At 40.5% G+C, this 20,149-nt stretch overlaps 1 pseudogene; it reads right to left on the bottom strand.

The window, feature by feature from the left end:
- Positions 1 to 13,722: 13,722 nt before the first annotated feature.
- On the bottom strand, positions 13,723 to 19,378 carry LOC139036787 (large ribosomal subunit protein uL22m pseudogene; annotated as a pseudogene).
- Between the last annotated feature and the right edge of the window lie 771 nt (positions 19,379 to 20,149).

Raw genomic sequence — 20,149 nt, 5'->3', positions numbered from 1 at the left:
AAAGGATGAATATCAGGGGAAATAGTGCCACGCTTTTGTTCTAGAAACCCAGAAGTTAATGTTGGGCATGCCATGCACAGTAAGTGCTGTATCTTACATTATGAATTGAACATTTTATCTTTGTCTAAAAATGGTAAAGCAGCAGCAGCTAGAAGCATATGTGTTTATCACATAGGAAACAAGCCTCCGTGGGCTGTGTCCTCACCAAGGGAACTTTCCTCATTCCAGAATCATCAGGCCTTCCCCCTTCCAGGTTCTGAGACCCAAGTGCTCCCTGAATATATTCATCTCCTCAGGTGCAGACTCACATCCACAAAACCCCCAACATAGAATGCCAGATCATTCACTGATAATGAGAAGTACAACTCAGAGAGACAGGAACATGCATTTTATATAACCAGCCCTTTCTTCCCTAGTTGGTCAACCTAGAGGGGAAGCCAAATAATCTAGTGGTCAAAATTCCATTTTGTTCATTTATAATAAAAAAAAAAAGAAATAACATTATAAGGAACAGGATGCTAAAAGCCCTTGTAACAGATTCGTTTCTGTAGGCAGAACCAAAGAGGAAGTCGGATAATGATCAGAGATCGCCTGGAGAGCAGGAAATCAGAACAAAGAGTTCTGCAGACATATCCAGTGCTTAATAGCATCAGGCTGAGATAACCTGATGCTTCTACCTACAAAATGGGATTGGCCTGACCAGTGGGAGGGGATTGTTCCCTCTTCCCAGGACAATGCTTTGGAGGCCCTTGCTGACTGTTCCTGATGACTTAATTTCCTATGCTCCCAAGCTGATCACCATGCTCCTGATTTGCATATTATTTCTTTGGTTCTGATTAACATCAGTCAGGTTAGTGTCTTGTTTTGAGAACTGGGGCTGGGAGTGGGGGAGGAAACATCTTTTAAACAGCTTTGTATTCTGTGATGTGTTGATTTTATAGTTTAATAACTCTTTGCCAGATACCCTAATTCAGTTTCTTAAGAGCAGTCTCTCCGAAGCTCCCAATAGGTGGGCAACATATCTGAGTACAGTGTTACATTTCTTCAGATTTGCAAGTGATTCCAGCTTATATTTGAGACAGTAATAAATTCACAAACCATCTCTTCCTTAGCAGGGTTCTGGGAGTTAGCTGGGCCAAGCCACCATCTAATGCCATTGTAGGAGCATCGCTGATTGCTTAAGAGTAGCCACCTTCCTTATTGTCCTTGTCTGTCTCCTGCCCTAGGTGCCACATGTCCATCACCCACCACGTGAACGCTTGTCTCCTGAACTGAGAGGAAGGACCAGAGGCAGCTGAGGGGTTAGGAGAATCAAGCAGAGGCTGAGCAAGAGGGTGCAGAGGGGAACATAGGTCCACTGGGTCCATCTGTGGAGGCAGCAAACAGACCAGTTAGAGAATTTATTTCAATTTATTCTATTAAAATGCTTTTATTTGTTGAGCTGAACATCTATTGCATAAATGTACCTGATTTGACACCTAACTTACTCATTTTCAGATAAATTCTACTAAATCGAAGGAAAGAGGGAACATGCATTTTATATAACCCAGTTGGATGGCATGACCGACTCAATGGACATTGAGTTTCAGTAAGCTCTGGGAGTTGGTAATGGACAGGGGAGCCTGGCATACTGATGTCCATGGGGTCAGAAAGAGTCAGACACAAATGAGTGACTGAACTGAACTGAACTGAGAGACCATCTGCTCTCTTTAGGTTACTAGGGGAAAGGAGCTGGGGACCCAAATTCTTCTAAAGGTTTTAGCCTGGAATGAAACTACCATCCAGAAACAAAGGATCAGTTTAGGGAAATGAAACAGAATGTAAAAAAAAAAAAAAAAAAAACAGATAAACTGGGCCACTCAACCTGTTACCTTCCCTTCCTAATCTGTACCCTGCAAGGGTCCTTCTGCCCCCAGACAGGCAGGTGGGGCTGCTTTTTTAGGGAGCTGGAGGGGACAGAGTTCTGGGTCTGGCACAGGAGCCCTGCTCACAGCTCCAGACTGAAATACCTGGCACAGCATCTCTGCACACAGCCTGCTGCCACCAGCATCCTGAATTGCCGTGTCTCTGGCTGTGTTTCTCCACAAGGCCCACCCACCCAGCTGAAGTGTCAGGCGCAGCAGTTCCATGCTGGGAACTCTAATGCAATATGTTAGATGCAAGGCCTCTGCACACTAACCCATACAGGCAACTGAAACTAGACTAAGAAGTGGTTAGACCTTGTCGCCCAGGTTCCATTATATTTTCCCCAGGGATTCCAGAGGGCTTTGCCAGTGACAAATCCATAGATTCCAAGAGAGATGTGTGGGGTGGGCACATCAAGGAGTGGGAACATAATTGAAGGGTCTGGGCTCCACCTTCCCAGGCCCTTGGACCCTTAACTCTGCTTCCAGCCTGTGCACCTCCTGGGGTGAAGCAGAGCCTGCTAGTTCTTGACTGCAGGGGCACCATTAAGATTTCTGGGTGGAAAGTGTGAGTTCAGCATTCAGCCTCCACCCTCAAGAGACAGTAGACTGGAGTGGCCTGCATGGGGCATTTGGGGGGCCCTGCAGCCATTGGAAGGTTTGGAGAACTCCAGGGTGGGCTTTTGCCATCTCCAGGAAACTGGGGATCCCATCTAAAGGAGAGTGTTGTAGCCACGTGTTCCAGGAAACAAACTCACTCAGAAGGACAATGCAGATAGTGGAGTGCTGTTTATTACACCGGCGGGCTGAAGGTAGAGTCTCTTCTTAGCCAAGGATCCTGACCGGTTTTTGTGAAAACCTTATATACCCTAAGTGTACCTGCCCAAACCCACTTCCCCAAATTCCCTGAAACTAGTCTGAACAAAGGAAAAGAAACATACAAAGTTAACCTGTGATTCATTTGCCTTAAGCCTAGTCAAGAGTGGACAATTATCAATAGAACTGTGGTCATACCCCAATAAGCATAATAGAATGTATGATTCTATTCTGTTACACAGATAATTATGGTATTCTTTTAGGCAACAGAGAGCCCTGGGGCTCTTCCTTCTGGGGACCTGGCTTTCCAGTTGTTATGTCGTTTCCATAGATACTGGGCATATAACTCAAAGTCCACAGTCCAGCTCGAGCTGAAGTCCTGCTTTCAAGATAGAGCCTGTTCTGTTTCCTCCTTCAAGAGGAGTCTTAAGATTCTGCTGAATGAGTCTGGGGTTGTTGAACCTGACTTGCCATATTGAGAGTCAGGCTGATCACAAAGGAGAAAACGCCAGTATCCTCTGTGAAGTTAACAGGGTCTTCTCTTCAGTTTCCAGAGCAACTCCAGGAAGGAAAAGATACAACATGCCCCAGGATCTACCCAAAGGTAAAGTCTAGGACTTAAGTAGAGGCAACCCAGATAAGTAAAAGGACAATATACCGATTTGAGGCCACAAAGATCCTACTGCCTTAAATTTTGCAATGTAGAAACAAGATAAAGTTCAGTAGGAGTCAGGATTCCCATAACGGGTTCTGAAAAGAATTGATTGAATAGACATTTTCTGAACCATTATTAAACTTCCATGTAGGAAGGAAGAAGAAACTAAGGAAAAGCTGAAAGGCTGGGAAATGTTTTTTTCTTTTGGATGTACTAGAGTTTTACTTCTTTTTAAAGCGGAACCATTGAAGTTACTCAACTCTACTTGGACTAGTTGGTGAAAATATAAAGACATAGTTTATATATAGTATAAATATATATGTATACACAAATAAAATGTTTAATTTGGAGACAGAATAAAGCTTGGCACAGGGAATTCCCTGGTGGTCCATCCACTTGGTGCTTTCACTGGTTTGATCCCTGGCCAGGGAATTAAGATCCCGCAAGCTCTGAGGTGCAGCCAAAAAATAAAATAAAGCTAGGTATATAGCCTAAAACAACATTCAAATAAAAGTGGAAGGGGGTAAGAACTCCAGAATTTGAGTTTAATTACTACAAAAATGTCTACCTGAACAGCTGTAGAAGCCCAATATGAATTGGTGAATAATCTTTTAAAGAAACCAATTATGGCATTAAATGCAGTCTTTCATCTATACACTCTAATTTTGTAGTTTTTTGATTGCAAGTAAATTCATATTCAAAATTTAAAAACTATTTTGAATCCTATTTTAAAAAGCTAGTTTGATGCTGCTGCTAAGTCGCTTCAGTCGTGTCCGACTCTGTGCGACCCCATAGACGGCAGCCCACCAGGCTCCCCCATCCCTGTGATTCTCCAGGCAAGAACACTGGAGTGGGTTGCCATTTCCTTCTCCAATGCATGAAAAGTGAAAAGTGAAAGTGAAGTCGCTCAGTCATGTCCGACTCTTAGCGACCCCATGGACTGCATCCTACCAGGCTCCTCTGTCCATGGGATTTTCCAGGCAAGAGTACTGGAGTGGGGTGCCATTGCTTTCTCTGAAAAAAGATAGTTTAAAGCTAATTTAAAACAAAGCATTCACACTGGAAAAACTTCATTGGTATATACAGACAGTCCCTGATTTAGGATTTTTTGACTTTAAAATGGTGTGAAAGTGATACACATTCAATTGGAACCATTATTTGAATTTTGAACTGTGATCTTTCCCAGGCATGATATGCAGAGCAAAACTCTCTCTCTCTGTCTTGATGCTGGTCAGATCAGAAGCATAGCTCCCAGTCATGAGGGTAAACAACTGATACACTTAACAACCACTCTATCTGGACAACTGTCCTTCTTTTCTTATTTTGTACAATATTCAATAAATGACATGGGATGTTAAAAACTTTATTATAAAATAGGCTTTGTGTTAGATGATTTTGTCAAACTGTAGGCTAATGTAAGTGTTTTGGGGTCTTCCCAGGTGGCACTAGTGGTAAAGAACCTGCCTGCCAATTCAGGCAACGTAAGAGACACAGGTTTGATCCCTGGGTCCTGAAGATTCCCTGGGGGAGGGCATGGTAATCCACTCCAGCATTCTTGCCTGGAGAATCCCATGGACAGAGGAAACTGGTGGGCTACAGTCCATAGGGTTGCAAAGAGTTGGACACGACTGAAGTGACTTAGCATGTACAAGTGCACAAGTGCTCTGAGCATGCTATGTTATGTTATGATATTCAGTTGGTTAGGGCTATTAAATGCATTTTTGACTTATGATAGTTCCAACTTACTTTGGATTTATCAGTATGTAACCCTCCTTCGTAAGTTCAGGAAGATCTATACTATATTTTCAAACTTGAACCATTTTACCTACCTAACTCCACAAGAACTAATTGACAGAAGCTAAAGTTTCTAGTGTGGATGATGGTGTCTGTGAGTGAAACCATTTACATTCAGCTACTTGGAAGGATCCATAGACTGAGGACCCTACTCTGCTCATCTGGGAGCAAAGACTATGAGCCACAGCCCTGCCTTCTCAAGGTTACCCCATGCAGTGTGTCACCTTGAAGAGTCCTTACGTTACTGCGCAAGAAAGCCACACTGGTTATTTAGTCTCTCCTCCTTCTATAGACAATTTGGGATTGCCAGGCATAGGAAGAAAACCAGCAACAAGAAAGCAAGATCAAGACAAGTAACTGGAAAACAGAAATAATTCAGGAAACAAAGCTAGTATAGTTAAAATCTTCAGAGAGATTATCCATCTGTAAACCAAGGTGAAGGTACTATCAATAAGGAGCAATCAAGAAACAGAATTAACCATTAGAGATTATTAGTTACTAGTATTTTTTAAAACACAATAAAAGAATGGAAAAGTCAAGGTGTTGCCCAGGTCTTAGAATAAAGAGAGATTTTAAAAGTGAGATAAAAGCTGAGACAAGTTTATGTTTTTGTGTATTTTACCACAATAAAAAAAATTTTTTTAAGTTGAGAAAAGACTAACTCAGCAAGTCTTGCATTCAACAAATCAACTTTCAAGAGAGCACAGAGACCATGATAAAGAGGAAATTAGCAAAGAAATAATGAAAATCTTTTAAAGCCAAGGGGTCACAAATCTTCCAGTTGAAAGGATCTATTAAATACCTAATTCAAGAATTTAAAAATACTTATTCCTAAGCATGTTACTTTGAAATTTCAGAACATCAAGCATAAAAAGAACATCTTCAAATCTTCCAAAACAAGTCAGCCATAAAAGAACACACCAAACTGGCATCTAATTTCTCATTAGTACAGTGGCTGCTGAAAAGCAATAGAGTTATGCTTTCAAAAGTTTAAGGGCAAATAATTTCTAATCTGTTGTGCTAAGATTATATCTTGAAGTATTAATCTGGATATTTCCTATGCATTTCTTCAACCTCTTTACTTAACATGAACCCCAAGGGTCTATATTTTTCCACATATTTCTACTCAGATAAGCATGGGTCACCCACTTTGGAAGTAGCAACAAAGACTATAAAATTAAAAATAAAAAGCCTTTAGACAAAGAATCAGATGGAAAGATATACCTTCATGTTTGCAGAGCTAGTTTTTCCACTCGAAAGCCTAGATAAAAGACAGAACCAGGAAAGGGGAAAAAAGAGGCAAAGGGACCACTTCAGAAAGGAATGACAAAAACTCTGAGAGGAACTGGGTTGGAGTAAGTTTGGTTGCCTGGAAACTGATTTGTTCCTGAGTTGTGCACACTGGTTGCAGTCTCCAGTGAGAAAGTCTACCCTTGTGATATGATGGCTGGTCACCATCTATTGAGTGTCTAATGTGATGGGACACTCATTAGTATGAATGGCTTATCCACACTGATGGTATACACTTAAGACATTTTGTGGGATGTTGGTAACATGACTTTATGAAAACAGGGCTGGACAAAACCAACTGAAAATTTCAGTGTTTTGGTTATCTTTGAATACTATACCCAATCAAACTATCAAATGCATTAATAAAACATAATTTGAGACACTTATATCTTAGTTTTATGCCATTCTTAAGATGTTTCTTGATCTATTTTATCAAAATGAGGAATAGAATCAAGAAAGAAAATATGGAATTAGGAAACAGTAGATGCACAACAAAGGAACAGTAAAGGAAAGAAGTTCAAGTATTACTAGAAAGATAGCTGTACTGCAGGCCTAGAGAATAAGCAGTTCCTGTAGAAGCAGGAGGATGGAGTTCTCTGGAAGAAAGAAAGGCCTGTAGGAGGGTGATCCTGATGGTAAAGATGGTGTATGGACAGGATGTTTGTGCCTCCAAAATTCACATGTTGAAATCCCATCCCTTAATATGATGGTATTCAGAGTTGGAATCTTTGGGAGGTAATTAGGATTAGATGAGATCATGCAGGTAGAGCCTTCATGCATGGGATTAGTGTTCTTACGAGAGTCATGACATCTTGCTTCCTCTCTCTGCTCTCTATCAAGTAAGGACACAATAAGAAGGTGTACTCTGCAACACAGAAGAGGACCCTCCTCAGAACTCAGTGGTACTGGCACTCTGATTTTGGACTTCTAACCTCCAGCATTGTGAGAAATGTTTTTGCTGTTTAAGCCACCCAGTCTATGATATGCTGATGTAACAGCCTGGCCTAAGACAGATGGTAAGATGGAATAGAATTTGTCCAAGCCAACGTTTTAAGGAAAAACAGAGAAAGAGAGAGACATTTAGAAACTTAAAAATAAAACTCCACAAGAAAAATATATCTAAATATGTAGCAAACTCAAGTACACAATGGTTTTTAAAATTTTCTAAATTGTAAGGAAAGAGAACTCCATTTGACTTTGAGGAAAAGATATCCTCCTACTGGTGCTGAGTTTATATCATTTGGCTCAGTAAAGAAGTGAAAGTATTTCAAGCATGTAACTTAGACTAGCATTTGCACAGCCCTAATAACACAAAAGCTGCTTTTTTGATTTGTAAGGAAAACTTGACTGTAGTAGCAGAACAGAATATAAATTGGTAATCTTGATAATGTAAAAGGTTAAAATAAAAGAAGGTGGGCCATGGCAGGAGGAGGAAAGCTAGAGAAAAGAATGGAACATGACTCTCTTTTTATAAAGCTGGGAGTCGATAGATAACACGGAAAAGTGATGACAAAACAAACAGGTGCAAGTAAATCATTTACACTCCAAGAGATAACCAATAGAAGAACTAGGGGGGAAACAACAAGATAGGCATCTAGCATTGGAAGGAGTAGAGAAGAATGTCAAATATGAGAACTAAAACAGAAACATTTTAAAATATTGTCTTTAGTTCAAGCTGTTATGACAGAATATCATACATTGGCATTGGTAGGTTTAAACAAAAGAAATTTTTTTCTCATTTCTGAAAGTTGGGAAAGCTAAGATCAAAGTACCTGCAGATCCAGTGTCTGGTGAGAGTATTCTTCCTGGTTTGTTGAGGGCTGTATCCTCATAGGCCAGGGGGAGGAGAACGGAGGGACAGCAGGGGGAGAGGGAAGAGGCAGGGTGAGGGAGAGAGAAAGTTCTCTCCTCCTTTTTCTCTTCTTATAAGGGCACTAAGCCCATCTTAACAGCTCCACCCTCATGACCTAATTAACCCCCAAGTGCTCCACTTTCAAATACCATCACACTGAGGATTAGGGTTACAATATTTGAATTTTGAGGGGACACAAACATTCACTCCCTAGCATCAACTATGGAAAGTGAACCTGAGCCTGGAGAGAGGTGGGTAGATTATTGTTTTTTATTATATACTCCTCTCTGCTCCTTGATTTATTTTGAGCATATGCTTCTTTGATTAAAACATTTTATATACGTTTCAGGAATCACCTCCTCTGTGATGTCTCTTCTGACCTCCCTGTAATAGTAGAGCTGGTCATTCATCTATGCCCTGGTTGTACTTATACCAGATGTTACGGCCTAAATTGTATCTCTCCCCAAAAAATGCATGTGGGGAACTCTAACCCCCCATGTGACTATATTTTGGAGCTAGAGCCTTTAAGGCTGAAGATTAAATGAAAAACAACACAGTTCTACTGTATAGCACAGGGAACTAGATTCAATATCCTATAATAAACCATAATGGAAAAGAATATTAAGAAGAATATATGTGTATTTATACATGTATAACTAACCACTTTTCTGTACAGAAGAAATTGACACAACATAGTAAATCAACTATACCTCAATAAATTTAAAAAAAAGAAGTTTACATGAAGTCTTAAGGGTAGAGCCATGATGCAATAAAACTGGTGTCCTTACAAGAAAAGGAAAAGATACCAGAGCTCTCTGCCAAGTGAGGACACAGCAAAATTACAGCTGTTCAAAACCCAGCATGAGAGTTCTTACCAGAACTCGACCATTTGACCATGCTGGTACCCTGATCTTAACTCCTAGCCTCCAGAACTGTGAGAAAACAAATTTCTTTGTTTAAGCCACCCAGCCTATGATATTTGTTATGACAGACTAAGCTATTATACCAGATTTCACTGTTATGGCTTGAAATATCTATCTCTTCTTCTGGACTGTAGACTCCTGAGAGCAAAGTCCCAAATTAACATAAATATCATGTCCTGAGGACTTACTATGTGTCAATCACTGTACAAGATACTCACACACTATCTCATTTAAACCTCACAACTTTATAACATCAGAACTATTACCCTCATTTTACAAATAAAGAAACTAATCCTTGAAGAAATAATGTGGTTTGTCTAAATTCATTAGAATCCATTTATACCCAGATTCTCCACACTATCATACTGCCTTCTTTTTCTTCTGTTTCCTTGCCTCCTAGAAATTCCCTATATGAAGCTGATTTTGAGGGGTTGCTGGTTAATTTCTTGGATAAATGTATTCCAATCTCATCAAGGGAAAAGGACCTGTTTCTCTTTACAATGATATATTCCTGAACTTAGTATTTTTGAACCCGTCCACCTGCCATGATAATAAAATGAAATAAAATGTAAAAGCCCCTCCTCTAGACAGATCCATATATATAACTTACAGAGCTCAGTGCAAAAAGAAATTGCAGGGCCTACTGTTCAAAAATTATTAAGAATTTCAAGAGCTTCCAGGATGGTGAATACATGGAGATTTGGTGAGAGTGGTGCATCATGGAAGCTCCACGCTCCTTCCTACATACCTTGCCCTATGCTTCTCTTCCATCTGGCTGTTCCTCAGCTAAATCCTTTTAAGATAAACCAGTAAACATTGCCCATTTTGGACACCCACTTTGCATTATTCAGAGAACAACCCACTCCATTGATCTCTCTGCAGCAATATGTTGAGATCTTCCTAGTTCCTTTTTCAGCTTCAAAGTCCTCCACTGTGTGGTTTATTCACCCACTCCATGCTGATAGACTTTTTCCCTGTTTCTAGTCTTCTGCTATTACAATAGAGTTACAGTAAATTAAAGAAGAAAAAAAATTCAAGATGGCAACAACAGGGCATTAAGTGAAGTGCAGGGCCCTTATACACACATGCTCTTGTATAAATGTATAGTCACATGTCCATGAAGCCAGCCAAGCCCCTACCTGCAGTATTTTCAGCTACCTTTCTTTTGAAATCAATCGTAAGTCAAAGTTTCTCGTCATCACACATGAAATTGTTAGTCACACAAGGGCATAGGTTCAGGTAGAGTAAGGGTAGTTGTGCATCACACACCTACTTCTTTCTTTATGGAAAATGGGTATCTTTAAAGTGGGTGTCTTTATCCATTCATCTGTTGAGGGATGTTTACATTGCTTCCATATCTTGGCTATTGTAAATAATGCTATGAATACTGGGGTGCATATATTTTTTTAATCCCTGTCAAGTGCTGGTTCTTAATAGACAAATGAACCACTTTCAGGGACTAGACAAACAAAGGGGAAGTGGGTGTGTGCAATGCAGGAGCCCCTGGTTTAATCCCTGGGTCAGAAAGACCCCCTGGAGAAGGGAATGGCTACCCACTCCAGTATTCTTGCCTGGAGAATTCCATGGACAGAGGAGCCTGGCAGGCTGTATAGTCCATGGGGCTGCAAGGAGTCAGACATAACTGATTCAATAACATTTTAAACATGTATACACACATATACATACATACAAAATGGAATATTATTCAGCCATAAAAAGAACAAAATTTTGCTATTTGCAACAACACAGATGGACCTGGAGGGTATTATGGAGGGTAAAATAACTCAGAGAAAGAGAAATATTGTATGTTTTCACTTACATGTAGAATTTTAAAAATAAACAAATATAATAAAACAGAAACAAACTCATAGATACAAACTAGTGATTATCAGTGGAGAAAGGGGTGGGAGGGCAAGATAGGGATAGGGGATTAACAGGTACCAACTACTATGTACAAAATAAATAAGCTAAAAATATATATTGTACAGAACATGAAAAATAGCCAATATTTTATAGTAACTATAAATGAAGTATAATCTATAACAATTTGATTCACCATATTATACACCTGAAACTAATATAGTAAGCAAACTATGCCTCAATAAAAATAAATAACATATAAATAAGATACAAGGATGTAGTATATAGCATAAGAAATATAGCCAATATTTTATAATAACTTTATATGGAGTACAATCTATAAAAAATATTAATCATTATGTTATACAGCTGAAACATATTGTAAATCAACTATTCTTCAGTTTTAGAAAAACAAACCGTGGACTTCTTGGTGGTCCAGTGGTTAAGAATCCTCCTGCCAATTCAGAGAACATGGGTTGTATCCCTGGTCTGGGAAGGATCCTACAGGACAAGGAGTAACTAGGCCTGTGCGCCACAGCTGCTGAGCCCAGGGCTCTGGGGCTCTTGGACCACACTACTGCAGCCCTGAGCCCTGGAGTCCATGCTCGGCAACAAGAGGAGCCACTGCAGTGAGGAGGCTGTGCACCACAATGAAGAGTAGCCCCCCCACCCACCAGGGAAAGCCCAAGGACAGCAGTGAAGACCCACAGCAGCCATAAACACAAAAATTAAAAAAAAAATTTTTTTAATGCTTCCAACCCTAGCAAAATTATTCTTTATGGAGTGCCCCATTCTCAGCCAGTAGTTATGGAGTTTTTAAACCAGGAATTGCAAATCCAGTGTGTCTAGGAGCCAGACGTGGATAAGTGAGGTCAGCCAGCTGAGGATTCAGGAAACTGGAGAGCACTTGTGGGTCTCCACTGCAGCTGTTCCCTTGGTCCAGCTGGTTCTTACCTCGCACCAGTGAGGACTGGTGTGGTCAGAATTTCTGAATTTTCAAGCAAATCCAGAAGTAGGTTTATCCCAAATTGTAAACATTAGCAACTAATTTTAATAATTATGAGAAAAATACGGCCAAATAAGAATTGTCTGGGGGCTGGAAATGGTTTGAGAGCCCTTAGCTTGAGCCCTCCATGACAAAAGATTAATTTTATCCTACAGAGTTCTGAGAAAACTGAGTTTGGGCCAGAGTCCCGTAAGAATCCAACACTTAAGAATGCTTAAGTGGCTAGGATATCTGAATGAGGAAGAGCAAAATGTCTGGAGACATTTTTGTTTGTCATGATGGGTGGGAATGCTATTGGCATTTATCTAGTGGGCAGAGGCTAGTTGAAAGTGAAAGGAGCTCAGTCATGTCCGACTCTTTGTGAACCCATGGAGTCCATGGAGTTCTCCAGGCCAGAATACTGGAGTGGGTAACCGTTCCCTTCTCTAGGGGATCTTCCCAACCAAGGAATCAAACCCAGGTCTCCCACATTGCAGGTGGATTCCTATAATGCAGAGAACAGTTCACATAGCAAAGATTCATCCAACCAACATGACAATAGTACTGAGGTTGAGAAATCAGTTCTAAGGCAGATTTACCCCTAGAATGTCGCTCTCAGGCAAAGCTTAAAATGCAGCTCCTTGGGTTCCCACCCAGTCTTAGGCCCTGTGAGTAACACTCAGACACGTACATTTTAGAAATCTGCCCAGGTGATGTCAATGCATGCTAAAATGTAAGAGCTATTAACCTGAAATAATAGAATCTAAAGAACTTATTTATAACTAGAGAACTACCATCACATGTTTAGCAACGATACATGTTTAATGATAACAGAAAATTTTTCAGCTGCAAAATACTGCAGATACAAAGCAATAGCATCAGAATAATCCACCCACAATCACAACCTGCTCCAAAAGTCTAGGGGAGTTATAAAGAAGATAAACTGACATCACAGCTTTACCCTCTAAGTAGAAAAGATAATTTCCTAGACTGCTGAAGGCATTTTTAAAAAGTTTATCAATATGAAAAGCAAATCAGCTCTAAAAATCACAATTTTAAAGGCAATCTGTATTCCTAAAGTATCGCAAATTCAAGAATTTGAAATTGAGATATAAGAAAGAGAATTTATTATAAATATCCTTACTACCAGTACATGTCATAGCAATGGGAAACTAATTTAAGCTTAAAAAGCAACCTGCATGTAAGTTTGTTTTGTCATGTTCCACTAACCCTAAAAGTGTAAATTTTAAAAGAAATACTGCCAGGAACTCTCCCTCTCTTGTGGGGTGCATTAGAAGCTCCCTCATTCCAAAAAGGGCAATAGATACACTTTCCTTGTTCTCTGTCCAATTAAGTCCCCTCTAGAAGGAGTTGCTCTTATTCACAGAAGTGCATCCCACCCCTTGAAGGTTGGGAGTGTGTGGTGGTCATCATCCCTAGGACATAAATGGAAAATTCAGGCCAGAAGCATAAGCACAGATAAGGGGAGCTTTGTCCCTGGGTTGATGTAATGAGAAATTTCAAGGCTATAAACCCAGATAAGCAGTTCGAGAGAAAGAACTTCCTGGGCAGTAAAATTATTGCCTTGTTTGCAAGAGTAAGTTTTTTCTGACTTGGGGAATAAAAGGCATTTTTGTGGACTGTCAAGCCCCCTGAACTCTAGAAAGGCATCTAGAAGATAAGGGAGACAGTGGAGAACGCTTTCACACTCTGGTAAACTTACCCTGTTTATAACCTTTGTGCTGGCCTTTTTCATTTCTTTTGGAGGAAACCAAAGTTAAATTAGCCATACATAAGCCAAATTGCCATCACATAATTGCTTATTCTCAAACCCAGATCAGCTTCTTTGGTCTGGACTAACTCAGAGTGAGTAAAAAGGCTGAGAGACACAGTTTACCCTGGGGTGTAGCATTCTGTGGGTTTCACTCCCAGAAGCAGAAACACATATCCACAGAGGAAGGAGAGCCATCAAAATCCTTAGGACAAGATAACTAACAAGGACCTACAATACAGCACAGGGAGCTCTACTCACTACTCTTTAATGCCCTATATGGAAAAGAGCCTTAAAGAGAGTGGATATAGGTATGTGTATAACTGATTCACTTTGCTGTATGCAGAAAGTAATACTGTAAACTAACTGTACTCCAATAAAATTGTTTTAAATAGAAAACAAAATCAAAACCCAAAAATCCTTAGAACATTACAAAAAGAACTCTCTCAGTTTTAAACTTTTTTACAAAAATCCTTAGGACAGAAAAGACAACATCCCCAGGGCCTCCCCTATCCTCCCAACATCACCCTATTGACATCCTTGATAATCACACAAGGCCACCCAGGCCCTTTTTCGTCCTTGGGACTCTCGTACCTTGTCTCAATGCCTATCCCTCATAGCGCTCAAGGCTTTCTACCTCCCTCCCCAAAAGAGAGATATTCAAGGCTCATTCTGCTCAGTTCTTTCAAGTTGAGGAAATTAATGTGACAGAACTCACTAATGCACAAAAAAAGCAATTTGTTACCTTTGTGGGGATTCAGAATATATCACCTCCAAATATGCCACTTAGGCATCCTGATTATTTTGAATTAGGGTACTTGAGAGTTGGTGCAAGAAGAACAGTCTGACTTACATATGACCTCCTGAAAGAGAGATAAATCTCCCATGTAAAAGATACCCTGTGGGCTTCCCTCTTGGTTCAGATGGGAGTGAAATTACTTGCAATGCAAGAGACACAGGTTCGATCCCTGGGTCAGAAAGAAGCCCTAGAGACGAGAATGGCAACCCACTCCAGTATTCTTGCCTGGAGAATTTCATGGACAGAGGAGTCTGGTGGGCTACCATCCATGGGGTTGCAAAGAGTCAGACACAACTGAGTGACTTGCACTTCACTTCAAAATGTACCCTGTAGCAGGAGGGCAGAAGGCCACCCTGGTACACCACTGTACATATGTAATTAAAATCATTTTTCTCTTGTTAATGTCTTTCATTACTAGGGGTTCTCAGCCAAGAAACTGAAGGATAGCGAGAATAGAGGGATAGAAGGATAGAAAGAAAATAATTTTTCCTTTCTTACACCTCCTTCCAGAAAATATTTATATTTAAGAAGCTGTTAATAACAGAAAGGTAATTGTTAATCCAACATAAGTCATCTGTAAAGGTAAATTTTCAAGGACTAAATCTCCCTGATGGAGATCTTCCAACCCCCCAAATCATCTTGGGTAGTTAGAATGTAAGCCCTGGAAAGATGAATCTTGTAAAGACAAGTCAGCTGGAGAGTTCTCTACTGTTAAAATCCCATTGAGAAATGGAAATGCCTTTCCCCAAGATTATGTTTGAAAAAGAAAAGTTAGATAGCATTATACCTGGAGCCTGCAGTACAAATTCCTTTAACTTCAAAAACAACAACAGTAAATTCCCAAAGAGAGAGCACCTCAAACTGAAAAAGCAGCCAGCCATTTTCCACTACCTTTGCAGGGAATGAGGGGAAATAAGAAAGACTGTCTCTCCCTTGGCCTCATTCTGAACCAGCTTACCCACCTTTGAAGCTGAACTGCTTCCAGTGCAGATATCACAGGTGTTCGTGGTCTCATTAGCCAACTGTCTCTCCACTAAGAATAGCAGTGGTTTTAAAGCAGGCTGTTATGTAAGGAAGAGTTTTCTTCTGTTGTTATAATAAATATTAAGTTACAGAGCTGAGAACGTGGCAAATATTTTCAAAACCACAAACAGAAGAGGCATCAATGAAAAAGAGCTGCAGCTCAGAGTGAAAACACTGGAGAACTGAGCCTCCCTCCTGCTCTAAGAGACAATTTCTGCCCTTTAGGTTGTGTGGTCCCAGCTGAGGCAGGGAAAGGTAGGTCGAACAGCCTTTAATAGTTTACAGCTGAAGACCATTTAGATATCAACCTTTCTCTCAACAGAGAACCCAGGTGGCTTGTGGGTAGTGGGTAAAACACAAATTCTAATCTTGAGTCATAAGACTAATAAAGTTTAGCTCTAAGACATAGAATAAGTGCTTTGCCTGCCATTAAGGAAAAAAGGTATAAAGAGGGAAAGAGAGATTATTATTATAATAACCGATTATTATTATATAAATAATAATATTATATTATTATTATATTATTATTATTATATCGGTTATTATTATTATAACCGATCTGTCATTCAGTTATCCTTATTCACTGAAATGTAAGCTGTATGTGGCAGGGCCTTTTGTCTGTTTTACTCACTGCTGTATTCCCAGCACTGAAGCACAATGAGTGCTTAGGCGCTGAAAAAATATTTTCCAAGTGAATCAATATATTATTGTTGTCTTGAAGAAGTCAAGCAGACAGTCCTTAGGGACTATTTCGTCACTGATTATTTCCCTATTTGCCCCACAGCATTGCTACCCTTGTCCAAAGAGCATGAGTGCCTGAGTGGTGCGTGAAAAGAAGCTGATAAAATGTCGATGGTGATGCACTGAAGGAAAGCCTCCAGGCCTGAAGGTACAGATGGGGGGTCGCGGTGGAAGTTTCACTGGTCAGAAGGGAAGGGTGGCCAGAGCTACATGTGAATGCAGAAATGCAGATGCTAGAGGAAAGGAAGAGTGGCAAGGGCAATGACAGCGGCAGCCAGCCAGAGGGAGTTTGTTTAACCAGAGCAGGAAGGCTGTTTAAGCAGCCAGTTTTCTGCTGGCTTTGGCCTAGAGCCTAGTGAGGATGAGCTACCAGCTACAAATGAAGCCGGGGAAGAGGAGGGCGAGCAGAAGAAAGTTGAAGAATTAGGGCAGACTGGTCAAAAAGGACTAGCCATTTTTAGCCTTCCATAAAACAGAAGAGCAAGAGGGACAGAGCACAAAAAACAGAAGAGAATCTTATCAGACATCCTGGAGCTTCCATGATGGTCTCAATGTTGTGTCCTTTTATTGTTTTCACCCAAGGTATCGTGGCCTTGGTTCTCTGAAAAATGAAGACTTTGGAACTGGTAGGTTGTTTTGTTTCATAAAAACTAATTTTTGTGTGTTTTTAGAAAACCAATAGTAAAGTATATACTGTGGATTCTGAATTCCCCCATCATACAGTATGAATGTGATGGTCAGGTTTCAAAGCTCCTGAATATCTTCTTTGGTGTGGGTTACACTGTCTTTGGTGCCTCATATGGAGGTGAGGGGCCATCCACCAACTTCACAAAATAATCTCATGACCCCAAAGCCACCCCCGTGGTAGTATCAATGTGTGTCAAGGACTGGCCTTGCCCTGAAGTGGACTCAGCCATATATAAGTTGGATCTGAATTCCACATTTTGATCTCCCACTGCTATATCTTGGGCTTTTAAGAGAACCTCTTTCATTATTCGGGCCTCTGTTTTTTGGTCACTGAATTCTAGCTGAGCCAAAGTCTGGTCAAAGGACATTCCTCATGTCAATTTTGCCAAATACCACATCTTTGCTGTACTTTGCCTGGAACAATGGTAGATTCAGCTGGTATCTGAGCAAGTTCTCCAGGTAGTTGTGAAGGATACACAATTTTATTATTCCCCCATTTTCAAGAAATTTCAAGAGAAGCACTAGTGTGGATATATGATTAGGGTGAAATGTTGTAAGATGAAAGAAGCCCCAAGATCAGCTTCTCCCTCACATCCATAACACATCCAAACATTCTGGTCTTGTAGCCACCATCTTTCCTGGGACTTGTAAGTTGCTTATTTAGGAATGTGATTTGGGGAGCAATAGGGCAGGACAGGGAAGGGGAACAGGAAGGGAAAGAGAATCAACACAAGGATTTGAAACTGAGCTGACAATTGCTAAGAACAACGGTGCTTTCTCCTGCCCAGACCTTCCGAAGAACTGATGGAAAGCTCCTCTGAACTGTCTACAGAGGGGAAGACATGTTAGGAAATTAACATTGATAACAGCATTACCTAATTTGCAGGTATTGGTCAAATTTTCCCACTTGTCCTCTCCTATTCTTTTTTCGTCCATGATCCAGTCTGGGGTCAAATGTATTCACAGTTCTCCTGGCTCCTTCATGTCCTCTGATCTGCATGAGTTCCTCAGTCTTTCCTTATCATGACCTTGACACTACTGAAGAGGACTGGCCAGTTATTTTACAGAATGTGACTCAGTTTGGGTTTGCCTGATAATGTTTCATGATTCAACTGAGGTTGTACACTTTTGGCAAGAACATCTCAGAAAAAAATATTGTTCACTTCTCAGTGCATCATATGACATTAATGTGTCTTGCTAGTGGTGATGTTCATCTTGGTCATCTGGTTAAGGTGGTATCTTCTAGGTTTCTCTAGTGTGAAGTTATAATTTTCTCCTATATAACCAGTGTATATCCTGTGGGGAGATTCTTTGAGACTATGCAAATACCCTATTTCTCCTTATACTTTGCTCATTGATTTTAGTATATACACCAGTGGTTCTTACCTACAACACTTACTACTAGATACTGGCCTAATGTTGACTTTCTGTATTCTTCTTTCCTTCTACATTTATCAATTGGAATCACAATCTAAGTAAGAGCTAAACTTGCCTTTAAATACCTCTGAGAGTTTAACAGCCCTAGATAAAGGTATTGGTTTGAGGCTTGACTAAAAGAATAAGTGAGAAACAGAACAAATGGTGTGAGGAGAGGGAAGTTAGGTACTTGCTGGTGGTTTTCATTTAGGGACCAATAATTTGACTTGTTATAGGGAACAGCCAGAGATGAGGAATGCATAGTCAGGAAGTGTTTCAGGTATGAAACATAAAACAGCAGTGTCTTCTATAGTAAAAAGAAATACATTTATGCAAATATCCCAAGATTAATGTCAGAAGAGAAGAAGGGCATAAAGGTACCAGCCACAGAGATGCAGAATAAAAGCAAAGAAGAAAAAATAAACTTGATACATCCGCTTACAGGAAGACAGAGAAGTTGTCTGAGGTGAAACGAAAAGGGGTGGAGGAGAGATTTAAGAAGAAATGAAGGTTTTAGGTCACAGCTAGTGATCCCAGCAAAGAAAATTAGGAATATTAGCCAGAGGTGGAAAACTCCAGAACCAAGAAAAGGAAAAGATGGGTCTTGCAGAGTAGAGGTCTGACAGTCCCAGTTCAGGACAAGGGCCTTGTCACTCAGGGATCTGGGAAGAAAGAAATGGAAGGGAGGGAAGAGAAGAGAGAAGGACAAATAGAATGTAAAGGGCATCCTGGCCATGAGTCTTTTAGTTATAGTGACAACAGCTGAGCTCAAACCACCTTAAGCAAAAAGATACTTTGTGGGCTCCCAGACCTGGAAAGGTCAGAATAGGAGCTGACAGAGGGTTGCCAGCCCCCAAAACTCAAAGTTACAGGCCCATATCTTGCCCTCTCCTCCCTACCCCACCACACTATCCCTCAGTTCTTTTTCCTTTTGGGTGTTGGCCTTACTGCTTCCCATCTCAGATGGACTTCCTCTGTGCAGACAGGGAAGATGGCTGCCTATATCACAAAGCTTCCATTGTCTCAGCTTGGCAGCTCTGGCATAAGCGCAGACTACTATATTCCAGAATCTCCTTGTCATGACCAAAGAAGAATTCTGATTGGCCCTTCTTGGCCCACACTTTGAACCAGTCACTGCTTCTAGAGGGATGAAGCATTGTATGACTGGCCAGGCCTGAGTTAAAAGTTCACACAGTGCTTGGGAATCTAGGTGGGACCAGGATTAATAGAATCACTTAGGATGGCAGTTATCCAGAGTAAAGATAAGTGTTCTTACCAGAACAAGGGCAGGCAGGGCTGCTAAAAACATCAAGAGATGCTTCCTACTGAAGACTCCCAGGAAGAACTTCTGGAAATAATAATAGTTAACTTAATTATAGTAATAGAGAAGATTCATTAAGTGTTTACCATGTGACAGGCACTGTCCTGAGCCCTTTATGTGTATTAAATCTTTAAATCTCCTAGCATGTCTGGATACTATTTTTATCACCCTTATACGGAAGAGGAAACAGACACAGGTTGGTTAAGTCATTCATCCAAGGGCCCAGAGAAAAGAAGCAGTAGAGCAAGGACTTCATCCGGGCCGTCTAAGTGAAGATCCTGTTCTCTCAGCCGCTGACATAGGATCTGAGTA

The sequence above is a fragment of the Odocoileus virginianus genome, chromosome 1, assembly GCF_023699985.2.
Source record: "Odocoileus virginianus isolate 20LAN1187 ecotype Illinois chromosome 1, Ovbor_1.2, whole genome shotgun sequence".
In the NCBI taxonomy this organism is placed as follows: Eukaryota; Metazoa; Chordata; class Mammalia; order Artiodactyla; family Cervidae; genus Odocoileus; species Odocoileus virginianus.
The sequence above is the reverse complement of the archived record's forward strand: the minus strand, read 5'-3'. Positions and strand labels throughout refer to the sequence as shown.